The sequence below is a fragment of the Mus caroli genome, unplaced genomic scaffold, assembly GCF_978045245.1.
Source record: "Mus caroli unplaced genomic scaffold, Mus_caroli_1 scaffold_11, whole genome shotgun sequence".
NCBI classification, from domain to species: Eukaryota; Metazoa; Chordata; class Mammalia; order Rodentia; family Muridae; genus Mus; species Mus caroli.
In genome coordinates, this window is record NW_028227266.1 from 111,549,648 (window position 1) to 111,562,273 (window position 12,626).

At 41.2% G+C, this 12,626-nt stretch overlaps 1 pseudogene; it reads right to left on the minus strand.

Moving 5' to 3' along the window:
* Positions 1 to 2,998: 2,998 nt before the first annotated feature.
* LOC110302448 (selection and upkeep of intraepithelial T-cells protein 1 pseudogene) lies at positions 2,999 to 11,177 on the minus strand (annotated as a pseudogene).
* Between the last annotated feature and the right edge of the window lie 1,449 nt (positions 11,178 to 12,626).

Genomic DNA, 12,626 nt, shown 5'->3' on the forward strand with positions numbered 1-12,626 from the left:
GAAGAATATGACCTTATTTGGAAACAGGGTAATTAAAGATATAATTAGTTGAAATGAGGTTATAGACAGGAGAGAAGCAAGCTGAGGTTTGCCAGACCTCTGTCACTATAAACATGGAGTGGGACATGGAACAGACTTTCCCAGCCTCTGGAAGGAAAGAGTCCAGCTGACATCTTAATTTCAGACTTTGAGTCTCCAGGACTAAGAGACAATGCATGCCTGTTGTCTTAACTACTCAGTTGCCAATGTTCATGTCAACAGCTCTGAGAAACTGACGAACATTTTGGTGTCTGCTTGTGGCTGATGCTATCATGTCACAGTGCCTGAGTTACATTTGGTAGGTTTTCTTAGAGACTTGAAATTGTGAGTACTGGACTTATGTGCTTATTTGAACTGGTTTCCAAGAAATGAGTGTGCAAAGCTACTGGGTACCGCCTTTCTGCTCACAGAACAATGTGAAAAGAGAGGGATGCTCTGAAGAAGAGATGTTGAACAAAGAACAAATGGTACTGGATGACTCAGAAGGTCTGCAGTCTCATTAGGCAGCAAGTTCTGGAAGCAAGGCTGAGGTTTATCTTGACAAACACCTCTAAAACACTGCAAAGGGCTCATATCACAACATTACTGACCCAGGGCAAGGGGGAGTAGTCACTGAAGCCAAATCTCAGGGAGAAAGCATCCTACAAATGCTGACTGACAGACTTTGTCATCACTGAGTTGCAAGCTCTCTTACACCAAAAAAGCCTTTGCTCCTCTGATGTCTCCCCATAGAGTACAATGTATATCCGATAGTTGTTCATCTGAACTTGAATCAGGTATCTTGTTTTCTGAATTTCTCACATTGATATGAGAGCAATTTTGCCCAAGAATGCCAAATTTCCTGGGTGCATCTACATCTCAATTAAATTTTAAGACAATACTTTGGGCTTCCAGAGTTGATTATTATATTGATAGAATCTGGGAAAGAGTTGAAGGCTGTTGAGACAATAGGCTGAATGTGCTTTTTGTGTTAAGAAACTATGACATTTTGCAAAAGACAGGGAAGGCTAACATTAGTTGAAATGTTTCCATTCCCCAGATATGTTGGAACCCCAGTCCCCATACCTGAAATCAGGCCACTTCAGATATAATCATTGCTATGAGGACATAAGGAAACATAAAACAACTGTCAACCGTGTAAAGAAATAACCCTGTGAATAGAGAGAGAGATCCAGAGAGTCTGTCATATGAAGTGAGGGAGATATTGGGACAGAAAAACTTGCCTTCAGACATCAGCAAGCAACGTGATGCTTCAGTGCAAGCTAGCCTCTCAGACACTTCAAACCTTGACTTCCCCCCTCCACAGAAATGTGAGACAATGTGTTTCTTGTGTTTGAGCAAACCCAGACTGTACTTCCTTACTACAGCAGCTTGTGTCAATTCACTCAACAAGAACAAAAGAAAATCACAGGACATTTTTTAAACTGTATTTAGAACTCATCCTTAGAAATAGTTGAAAGTCAGTGTGCCTGTACTTTCTTCTCCTGGTTATTTTTATAACTGGAAAATAAAATATAATGATAAAATATACAATTTTTCCTTATCCTCAAACAGTATACACAGAAGAGAGGTGCTTTTTTTTTCCTATTCGATTTCATAACAGAATTTTAACAGTTGTAAATACTAACTACAATGTCACAGAACCTACATATTTCTAATTCAAAAGAGAAAGGGCCAGACACAGAAATTAGATCACCAATAAGAAAGGCTAGCACAGAAAGGACACGGCTATAGCTGTCTCCTGTGAGGAGCTGGCTGTGAGGCTTTGCCAGTGCCTGGCAAATACAGAAGTGGATGCTCACAGTCAGGTACCCAAGAGCTGAAGGGGTCTGCAACTGTATAGGTGGAACAACAATATGTACTAATTAGTGTCCCCAGAACTCCTGTCTCTAGCTGCATATGGAACAGAAGATGGCCTAGTCAGCCATCATGGGAAAGAGAGGCCCCTTGATCTAGCAAACTTTATATGCCCCAGTACAGGGAAAAGCCAGGGCCAAGAGGTGGGAGTGAGTGGGTAGGGGAGCAGGGCGGGGGATGGGGGGAGGGTACAGGGGACTTTTGGGATAGCATTTGAAATGTAAATGAAGAAAATATCTAATAAAAACAAAGAAATGTTAGCATAGCCTTCATTCCCTCTTAGATGGTTGGCATAGAATGTTCACGAGTGGTCAGGCTCATAGGAACATCTGCACAAGTACCAGCCATGGGTAAGCGAGAGCAGGGTCCTGAATAAGAGGACATTTTAGATGACTCTTCTTTCCTTCTCTCTCTGTGCCTGTTTCCAAAAATATCCAGTCCTCAAGGTTAAAGGAATGTGCTCCTTCCTAAGCTTCAGGTTCCCAGGATCAAGAAATTCTAAGCCTAAATCACCGAAGGTGCACCTTCCTGAGGTTTGCCTGGCTTCTTTCTTAGGACATCACCTCCACAGTTTACATAACCTTAGGCTCAAAGCCGGCCTCCAGTGAGGCTGCTGGCAAGGGGTGTAGGTAGAACTAGGATTTGTTGGTAGTGACATCTGTATGTAAATGAGCCTGGCTCAGGTACTTCAGGACAGCTTGGAGTCTAGATAGGATAGGGGTGACCTGGGAATGTGTCTTAGTTAGGACTTTATTGCTGTGAAAATATACCATGACCACAGCAACATTTTAAAATAATTTTTAAATAATTTACTTACTTATTTTTACATCCACGCTACAGTTTCCTCTCCCTCTTCTCATTCAAGTCCTTTGTCCTCTACTGCACTCCCCCACCACCATCAACTCTTCCTCCAGTTTTCTTTAGAAAGGGGCATGCCTCCATGGATATTAACCAGCCATGGCATCTCTAGTTGCAGTGAGACTGGGTACTTTCTCTCCTATTACGGTGCGATGAAACAACCCAATAGGTGGAAAGGGTGCTAAAGCAGGCAACAGATTCAGAGACAACCCCTGCTCCCACTGTTAGGAGTCCCTCCAGAAGATCAAGCTACACAAATGTAATGTATTTTAAGAGGGCCTAGGTCAGCCCATCCAGGCTCCCTCTGTGAGCCTCTATGAGTCCAGGTTAGATGATTCTGTAGGTTTTCTTGTGGTGCATCCTTGACCCCTTTATTTCCTATAATCCTTCCCCTTCCTTCTGCAGGATCCCCTGAACTTTGCTTAATATTTGGCTGTGGGTCTTTGCATCTGTTTCCATCAGTTGCTGGGGAAGTCTCTCTGATGATGATTATGCTGGCACCAATCTCTCAATCTGAAGCATGTATGGGAAATGAACATGGTGACAGAAACCATCAGTGAACACAGGATTACACTTACATCCTCCACCCACAAAATATCCAATTCGAAATGTGCATCTGAAACAGGAACTCTTTGTTTCATAGGTAAATACACCATGACTGTCATGACATACACTCCCGAAGATGTCATTATTAATATGCCTATCACCCAAGGAGATTCCATGTGCACCTACAACAGTTATGATCACAATGTAGCAGAAAACTGGAAACTAAGATAAGAACACGATCATGAGTAATATTATATCCAGAATAAATTTCCAAATCCTATTCCAGGGAAAAAAATGGATCTGATAGGATAACACTTGTTCTTGACTCTTGGCTTGTCAGAGGTTTCTGAAGGCAACAAATGACTTTCTGGAAGGAGCTGTCTCTAATGATAGGATAGCTTCATATTGAATAGCTTGTCTCCACCCTGTGAATGGGATTTTGATGTAGCTGAAATGACCTCCCTTCTGCTGTCTCTGCATTTCATAAGAGGCCATGAGAACCAACCTCTGGAGTGGTTGATGCTCCACTATCACACCTTTGGTATTAGGAGGATTACATGAATCTGTACCTGTAAGTTTATGGCTAATTGGGAACACAGGAGTAAAATCACCTGGGGCAGATAGGTGTGCCTGCTCCTCTCCCAACCTCCACAGCCTGCTTGTCTCCTAGTAGACCTGCAGTAATCAGGGACACAGGTGAGACCCTGCCTCAATTCATGCCTCAGTTAGGACCCCCATAGAGTCTAGCGGACACAGGACCTATCCTTGCCCAAGCTTCATTTTCCAGTCTACATCTTCACTCAGGGTATATGGGAATGCCTGCTCCTCTTCCACATCCCACAGCCTGTCTCTCTTCTAGGAGGTCTATCCTAACTAGGGACAAAGGAGGACTGCCCTCATGAGGTACACATGAGTACTGCTCTAACCAGGGACACAGGAGGCCCCTAACCAGAGAGAACACTGCCTGTCTCCCAGGAGGCCTGCTGTAACCCAGGTCACAGGTGAGACCCCTGTCTTGCTCCAAGGAGACAGCTCCAGTCAGAGACAACCAGGCCAGTTAACACCAGGGATAACCAAATGGCGAAAGGCAAGTACAAGAACATAAACAACAGAGACCAGTGTAATTTGGCATCATCAGAACTCAGTTCTCCCACCACAGCAAGACCTGGATACCCTAACACACCTGAAAAGCAAGATTCTGACTAAAATCCCATCTCATGAAGATGATAGAGGCCTTTACGGAGGATATAAATAACTCCCTTGAAATACAGGAAACATAGGCCTTAAGAATGATTTTAAAAACCTCTTTAAAGAGGAAACAAATACCTTAAAGAAATACAGGAAAACACACTCAAACAGGTGAAGAAATTGAACAACATGGTCCAAGACATAAAAATGGAAATAGAAACAATAAAGAAATCACAAATGGAGGCAACTCTGGAGACAGAAAACCTAGGAAAGAGATCAGGAGCTATAGTCGCAAGCATCACCAATAGAATACAGTAGATAGAAGAGAGAATCTCAGACATAGAAGATACCATAGAAGGTATTGACCCAAAGGTCAAAGAAAATACAAAGTGTTACAAACTCCTAACCCAAAACATCCAGGAAATTCAGGACACAATGAGAAGACCAAACCTGAGAATAATAGGAATAGAAGAAAGTAAAAATTCCCACCTTAAAGGGCCAGAAAGCATCTTCAACAAAAGTATTGCAACTTTTATGAAGGAAAACATTTCAATGGGGCTGGCTGACAGTTTCAGAGGTTTAGTCCATTGTCATCATGGTAGGAAGCATGACAGTGTTCAAGCAGACATGGCACTGAAAGAACAGAGAGTTATATGTCTTGATCCACAAGCAGTAAGAGAGATTGTGAGCCACACTGAACATTACATAGAAGGCCTCAAAGCCTGTCACCATAGTGGCGCACTTCCTCCAACAGGGCCACACCTCCTAATACTGCCACTCTCTATGGGTCAAGCATCCAAACACATGAGTCTATGAAGATCAACCCTACTCAAATCACCACGGGATGGAAGGCTCAGGTTTTGTTTTGTTTTGTTTTGTTTTTTTCTGTCTTCATGTACAGAATGTCTAATATCCCAAGAATTATAAGTCTAGGTCCTCTGGGATGTTTTGGAATTATGTTTGTCGATATAAAACCAACTGTGATGTATTGTCTAATTGTTTGCTTACTTTAGTTCCTATGGTAGCTTGTCTTTAAGACTTCCCTCTCTCCCTATCATACACACATGCACACAGTAGGGACGGGAAGTTTCAAGGACTTAATTCCAACATGCATGCATGATATATATATATATATATATATATATATATATATATATATATATGCATGTAGACAACCCCCTCACAACAGAAAGTGGAGCTATGTCTCTTCTTGACCCTGGGCACATTAATGATCACCACTGTAAAATAGTGTGTGGTGGTTAAAGTAACACGAGGACCTTATAAGCCCAAGTCATGAATGACCAATTCTTCTTTGCATCCCCTGGAGCCTGTCCATCAGCATTGCTGAAGAGAATTACCATGTATACTATGGATCCTATGGCTCCTAAAATGTTCTCTAGTAGGGACTCTTTTATTTGACAAATGTTTATGTTACCAGCATACTTTTACCAAGATTTAGCAAACATAAAAGTTTACTAGCTTTAAAATTTGCCATCTACATATTAATAAGATGGATGTGCTTGCTTTATATGATCCTGTCTTCAAGTATACTAATGTGATATTTATGATGTTCAAGAATAAATGATTCTAGGAAAGTGTTAAAAGTCTTTGTTTTCCATAATTAAGCCATTATCTTTCTATAAGAGCAGAAAACATTGCATCACAGTTAAAATATTACAGTTTGTAAGAGACTGGAGTCTTGAGTGTGGTCCAAGGTGCTTCAGGCTACACTTGTTAGCCTTGCATTGTCGGAGCATGCTCAGTACAAGTGTGTATGTGTATGTATGCATTCAGAACTAAGGCTGTGGTGATGTTGCAAGACTCAGCACAGGCTAACACTGCCAAACACACTTCACATTCATTTCCCATTGCATTTCAGAAATCGTTTATCATTGCCGAGCTTCACAGCTTCCACAATCAGTTATGCAATCCCATGCGGGCTCCTGACCCACAATTTAAGAAGCTTTGATGGAGAGACACGTGGAGAAAGGTTACCTTGAGGGTTTTTGCTCTAGCAAGTACATGAGAAATACCAAATATGACCAGATAAGAGACCACCTTCATCTAAGCATAACCAAATTACCAAATGTTAAAGGACAATTCCAATTAATAGTTGTCTTAAACCATTGAGTATGAAATGGCTGGTGACATATCATTGAGTAATAAAGCCAACTTGTGAGCTCTACTTTAGGATCTCAAGCATTTATTTACTTGACTTGCAACATGACATTTATACTCTTGCCACAGGGGCTATAAATAATCAGAATGATCCTCATATAATGGCATGAAAAATGTAGCATTTTCATTTTAATATCACGTTTGTAAGAATTTATACACATTAGACAAGAATATTTCTTTAGAACACAGCAAAATACAGTAATAGCTTAGATTACTTTATCAAAACAAGTATCAGCTATGCATTTCAGAGCCAGTGGGACCAGAAAGGCACTCACCAGGCAAGCCTGACGGCCTGAGTTTGTTCCAGAACCCATGTAAAGACAGAAGGAGAGGAGAAACTCAACAATTCTTCCTCTGCATTTTCATATACTGTGGTACACACACACACACACACACACACACATACACACACACACAAACATACACACAAACATGCACACACACACACACACACACACACACTAATGATGAATATAATAAATAAAATTTAAAAACTATTTTACTGCAAGGCATTGGAAGAACCCTAACATCAAGGCCAGCAAACAGTCACAGTTTATTACAGTGCTTCTATTGTAGCTAAGGATCGCTTACCCAAGCCGGGCTCATTAATTGGTTCTGCTCATCCAGCTGTGCCATCTCATATGATTTCATGCAGGTGGTGAATGCTAAAGGACCCATCTGAGGTACCCTAGCTGGCCAAGAGTCCTTGCTCTTGCTCATCCTCCTCTCAAGAGGAGGATATTCAGCACATGTATTCATAGACCAGGGAAAAATTTGTACACCCTCTTAAATCTTGGACTTGGAAAGGACACACTGGACTTCAGCCTCAGTGTGTACAAGTAAGTCATAGTACCAACCCCATAGGAAGCCATAGAGAAGTGAGGGGTCCAGCTTTAGTGAAGTTACGATGAAACTGCATGGCAAAAGGAATGGCTGGGAATCCAGAGGGGAATGTGGGTCTCTTGTAGTGTATCATGCATCTCCAGGCAACAACCATGGAGACAGGCAGATTGAGACATCTGTATGCATTTAACCAACATGTCTACCTACAGTTTATGTATTTATTTGTGTGTTCCCATGAAATGAAAAGGGGCCATTTGTCTGAGCAGCTGGAGAGATAGGAGATAATTGCCATGCAAGAAATAAGTGCTGAATGTGGGACCCAAAAGTCACATACAAAAGTCTGGCATAGTGTCATACAGTTATAAAAACCAACCTAAGCTAGTTGATAAGTTCCAGACCAAGTGACGTATCAAGCCTCTCTCAAGCAGTAAAATGACAGGACTTGAAGAATCACACCTGAAGTTGACCTGTAGTCTCCACGTACATTTGTACACTGTATACACATCTACCCAAACCCATGATCTCATCCCTCTTTCTCACACACATGTATTAAAGTTTAATACACAAAGAATAAAGCAATGCCTTCAATGAAGTATGAAGAGACAGAGTCATTCAGTTAAGACTGAGGCATATTCTGAATCTCTAGTCTCTAAGACACACCTTGGGGTCACCCAATTAGAACTTGCTACATGCTTATATTTCCAAAGTAATCTACTGAGCAAAATAAATGAAAAAATATTTTAAATGCCTAAGAAGGTGCTTTTGAATGTACAATTGCCTTGCTCTTTGTAAAATGGAAAACAGTATCTCATCAAGATTCATTTTTATTTTTCTGGCTGAGTGTATTTTCAGTTCTGTACTATTTCCTCTGACTTAGATTGATAGGCAGAGAGCACTTAGGAGGGGTTCAGGTGTTGGGGAATGTGATGAGGATGCCAGGAAGGAAGATTTTTCATTGCATGTTCTCAGGATGCTGTGCTGGTAAATATAAAACTAATTCCCAATTGTTATGATAATGCCCCATATAACTCTCTCTTTCAGTTCTTTTCTCCCACTGCCTTTATTTTAACACTTAGGGATAATTTTCACAAGGTTATCCCTTCTAAGTGTTCCAGTAGATGTAATTATATTTATTTCAGAACACACAGTTAAATTTACGGAAGCAAAAACAACACTATTTTTATTTATAACCATGGTAAATTTTAATAGTGAGTTTACTCTAGCAGTGCATAATATGATAGCTGGGGTATTTAACATGATTATGATTGAATGTCAACCCTAGGGAATTGCTCAGCAATGCTTTTTTTTTCTCTCCAGTCTACAGATTAGCGAGAGAGCATAGAGCTAGACATCAGAGGAGAGAGGCAGAAGCTCAATCAAGAAGCAATGTAGCTTGGGCACCCATCTCTCATCTGTCTTGGTGATTCTTGTTGACAATTCTCATATTTCGGCATCCACAGTGCCCACTGCCAGAGTTCCACGGCCCATAGGTACCTCCTTCAGTGGAGAAGCCTTTACTTGTTTATCTCCAAAGCACGGGTGTCCAAGCATGTACTCAACAGAACTGTTTTGAAATCAAAGTATGAACAGTAAAGTAGCTAGGGCACTGCTGAAGAAAATTATTTCAATAAAATAACTCCAACTCCTTCTCCTCCTCCTCCTCCTCCTCCTCTTGTCTCCTCCTTCTCCTTCTCCTGCCTCTGCCTCTTCCTCCTCTTCCTCTTCCTCCTCATCCTTTTCTCTCTCAATTTCTCTCTCAATTTCTCTCTCTCTCTCTCTCTCTCTCTCTCTCTCTCTCTCTCTCTCTCTCTCTCTCTCTCTCTCTCTCTCTCTCTCTCTCTCTCTCTCTTTATTCACAAGCTGTAAGCCTATATTGGGCAAGTTTTAGAGCTATTCTAAACTTACATCCTAGCCACATGTCTCTTGTTATTTGCTGTTTCTCCTGGCCATTTCTTCATGGACCATCTCTTCTCGTGACAGCCTTTTCTCTCTTTGTCTCTTCTTTCTCCCCTCCCCTGGTCTCTCCTGAGACTCCTCATTCTATATTGATGACACCTCTTTCTCTCTCTACGGCCCAATCACAGGCTTTAGCATTTTATTGACCAGTTAACTTGGGATGCAAGGGTTACATAGCATTGCTTGGTATATGTGAGGATCTCCTCTCCAGAGAGCAATCAGATCTTTAGGGTCAGTAATTAGCATTTGAACTCATAAAAGCACCAGACCAACCCTAACATTTCCTGCTTCTTGTCTAAATATAAAAGGTTCTTTTCCTTACAATAAAAGCAATATACATTAGGAAGATATATGAAACAATTATGAAAAATTATTTCAAATCATCTCTATCTGACAACTTCGGATAAAGTATTCCATCATCCATCGTAGCTTGGTGAATCCAGAGTTTTGTATTTGAAGGATTTACTCATTACCATCTTAAGCATTTAAATACTCTAACTTTCATAACTTGCATTACCAACCTCAAACACAAACACTTGTTTACAATTTAAACTTTCCTGTCCTCAAGTGTTCTTAACTTGCTTTTACCATCCTTAAAACATCTCCTAAGATCCTTTATAACTTAGGCTTAATTGTGAGGCTATGACTATGTAGTCTTCAACTCCATCAGAGACTTGAGAAGGAATAACATTAATTAGCATGCGAAGTAGGTTCACTGTGAGTTGATTGTGACATTTACACACACACACACACACACACACACACACACACACACACACACACACACTGTTTTGAGATGGTCCACACCATTAATGTTTACTACTCAGGTTCATCTTGTTGAAATGGTCCCCATTCTTCCACCAAAATATCCCAACCTGCCTTCCTGCCACATACATTGAATTACCTTCTCATTCTCATTGAAAGAGTTCTCATTCTCCCTTCCTTTGACAACTCTGGCTTCTTTCAGACCATATTTTTACTTCCATGTCCAACATTAATATATCAATTCATATCTGCATTCTGCTTGCCAGGGAAAATGTGACATTTGGTTTATTTTTCCCAACACAATGATTTCTACTTCCAAGTATTTTCTTAAAGATGCCTTGATTTTCATTTTTCCATACAGTTAAATAAAATTCTATTGTATATATTGTGACATTTTCTATATCCATTTCTCTATTGATGAACTTTTAGGCTGGTGTGATATCTTGGCTATCACGATTACAGGAATGGAAATAGCCATGCAAGTATCCAAGTGTATGTGGACTTAGAATCCTAGTTCTACTATCTCTGAGGCCAGGGGTAAGAGTGATTGCTCCATTAGTCCGGCTTTGCCCACTCATCACAGCAATCTGCTATTTATCTCAGTCATTTTCCTGACACAGAGGAAACATGCAAGGTTCTTACATATTTGTCTTGGTCTCCCTGGCAGTTAGAAAGGTATTTATCTCTATAAAGTAATAACACAGAGGATAAAAGGCCAGAAGTAATAGATGTTCTTGGTGAGTCATGTACACCTTTTTACCTGGCACCTGAACCCATTCCCCACCTGTTGTCAAAGCTGCTCACAGGTGGCTCTCCAGCCTACTTCCCCTGGCATTCACAAACCACCTTGTGAAGTAGACATTCACTGTTCAACAACCTGCATTATAAAATGTCTGACCTGTGTCAAGATGGGTCAAATCAATGGTGTCATCATGTTGCAGAACCATACTGCAGTGAGGGCAAAGGTCAACTTTTCTACCCTTTTCCAGCTACCTGTCATTGAAAGTCATTTTCAAGTGAGTCCAATGATGAGAGCAATAATGAGAACCTAACTACAGAATGAGGTTCTGGAGTCACTAAGCCACCATCAAGAGTTCTGAGCCATTGGGTACCCTTTTCTTTTCACGGGCTAGAGAGTCCACTCTGAGAGATGCCAGCTAGTAGACAGGGTACTGATGAATCTTCCATCTGCTGAGCATTTAGCACTCAAGCTTATAAGTTGAAGCTGTCAGTGAGAGAAAAATGTGACACTTTCTTTGTCTTAGTATCATGACTTATTTCAGGGATATGTCCTGAGAGGAGCTGACCATCCAAAGGATTTGACTCCATTTGCATGAAAGTACAGCCAAGGACAAGCTTCAGCTTGCCCTCAACCATGATGACAGGCAACTATAGGAGACATTTAGTCACGGAGGCACAAGCTAAACTGTAGATCAGGCAAGTTGGTATGAGTTAAACTTGGAGGGACAAATGGGATATGTCCAAGTCATTGCCCTGCACTAGTGTGAACATCCTGTTTTCCACATGGAATCCACTGACTCTTGGTGCCTTTGGTGAAAGTCTTCACTCTTTCCTAGATCTGTTGGGATATTCCTCCAGAGGAAAAGGTAGGGGCCTCTCAGTACAGCTGGGTGGGTATGAAGCCCAGCGTCCTGATGTAGGCTGTGCTCATTACCAATGGATGCAAATGGCAGTCCTTGATGCTTATTCCACTTGTGGATACTGACTGTTATGTTTACAGGCCAGCTGTGCTAGTGGACTGAAGCAAGCTGTTGAGAGTCCAACATAAACATCTGGACATGGCAGTCAAGACACTAGGAAGCTAACAAGTTAATTGTTTTGTGGTAGTTAGATTAACAAGGAGGTCCTTTGGGAGTACAACTGACACAAGCTGCTTGGGAGGTCCAATGGCAACCGATGGGACAAGGAGCAGTTCCTTATTATTTTCATTGTGATCTTTTCTATGACACAATACAGCCATCTGAAGTCTGAAAATGAAAGAATTGAATAAGACAATTTAGAGTCTATCTAACTCAACAGTGTGCAGTGGTTTGACGCTCATACTGAGAGGCATTATAGGAGGTGTGGCCTTGTTGGAGTCAGTGTAGTCTTTTTGGAGTCTTTAATTAGGGTGCACTTTGAGGTTGCAGAAGCTTAAGCCTGAGTTCACTGACTCATTCTCTTTCCTACTGCCTATGATTACGATGTAGAAATCTTAGCTCCTCTTGCACCATGCCTGTCTGGATGCTGCCATGCTTTCCATTGTGAGGATAATGGACTAGACCTTTGAACTGAAATCCAACCCCAATTAAATGTTTTTCTAAGAGTTGCTGTTGTCATGGTGTCTCTTCATAGCACTAAAATCCAAGGAGCAAGAGAGCATTTAGCCTCTGCAT